Source organism: Monopterus albus, unplaced genomic scaffold, assembly GCF_001952655.1.
Source record: "Monopterus albus unplaced genomic scaffold, M_albus_1.0 scaffold2.1, whole genome shotgun sequence".
Classification (NCBI taxonomy): Eukaryota; Metazoa; Chordata; class Actinopteri; order Synbranchiformes; family Synbranchidae; genus Monopterus; species Monopterus albus.
In genome coordinates this window covers 1,207,703-1,209,004 of record NW_018127882.1, presented here as the reverse complement: position 1 = coordinate 1,209,004, position 1,302 = coordinate 1,207,703, and positions in this window count along the sequence as shown.

Genomic DNA, 1,302 nt, shown 5'->3' with positions numbered 1-1,302 from the left:
TTCCATGTCACACCAGCACAGCAGAGACAGGACAGTGGCTGGACAGGGAGGGAAGGGGAGAGAAAACACAGTGTTTGGGGGTGTGGAGGGGATACTGGGAGGGGTAGGGGGGACTGTCATACAAAGACCGAAGCCGGGAAATGGTGCTTGTAAAAGCCTGGCGCTGGTTGTCTCATTGAGTTGTCAATCTGCCCGGCAGGTCCCCTGTATGATGAGATGTGTCAGAGTGCCACAGAGAGAGGGAGGGAGGGGGGGATGACCTAATGCTACATCAACTCCCTCCCTTTTCTTCTCTGAGTGGTTTGAGTGACACCCACAGCGGCCCATAATACGGCCTCCTGTGGCACCATGGCAGCAGACAGACCAGACCAATGGGACACTGGACGCTGGCTCACTGGCAAGTGGGGAGGACTGGAAGATACTCAAAAGATACAGGTGGTTGAGAAAACAATGTCTCAAGGAAAAGGACGAGCAATCACAAATATTACACTGCATTACCCCTCCAGTTTTGTCCTGTCCTGTTTCAGTTCTTTGCAGTTTGTGTTATATTATAGATGGTTTTCTTGTTTTTTTATTTTATTTACTTTTTTCAGTTTTATTTAGTGCACGTCAGAGACCATTTAGTTTGAGTCAATCTTGTATTTTAACCTATTTGACAATACTTGCTTGATTGATTGACATTGTGCAATAACACTTTACCTCATTTGTTTCTAAGTGTTGTATTATTGTGCATTTGGTAAAATTGTGTTAATACATTTCAAGTTTTATAAATCTAACTATTGTGTCGCTCTTTATTGACATTCCTCCCTGGCTCCTTGAGAAATCCGGTCTCTTCTGGTTCTGGTCCAAATTTGACATTCCTTCGAATCTCTAACTGTATCTATCCAACCAGGATTTAGGTGGAGGCTACATACAGCAAACAACACAGTGCAATAACTTAAAGATGTAACCATTGTACATAAAATAGCAAATTTTTAACTTTGACATATTTAGAAATAGATGGTTTTCTTGTTTGTTTGTTTTTTTATTTACTTTTTTCTGTTTTATTTAGTGCACGTCAGAGACCATTTAGTTTGAGTCAATCTTGTATTTTAACCTATTTGACAATACAGTTTATGCTTGATTGATTGACATTGTGCAATAAGTACTGTTACGAGTCATGTAGAAGGCTTTTTTGTTAGTGTATTAAAATGCATGTTTATTAAATGGGGTTGTTATAATTATATGTGTTCATCCACACTCACTCTAAGGTTCAATTTACCTAAGTTGCATGTCTTTGGACTGTGGGAGGAGGCCGGAGCA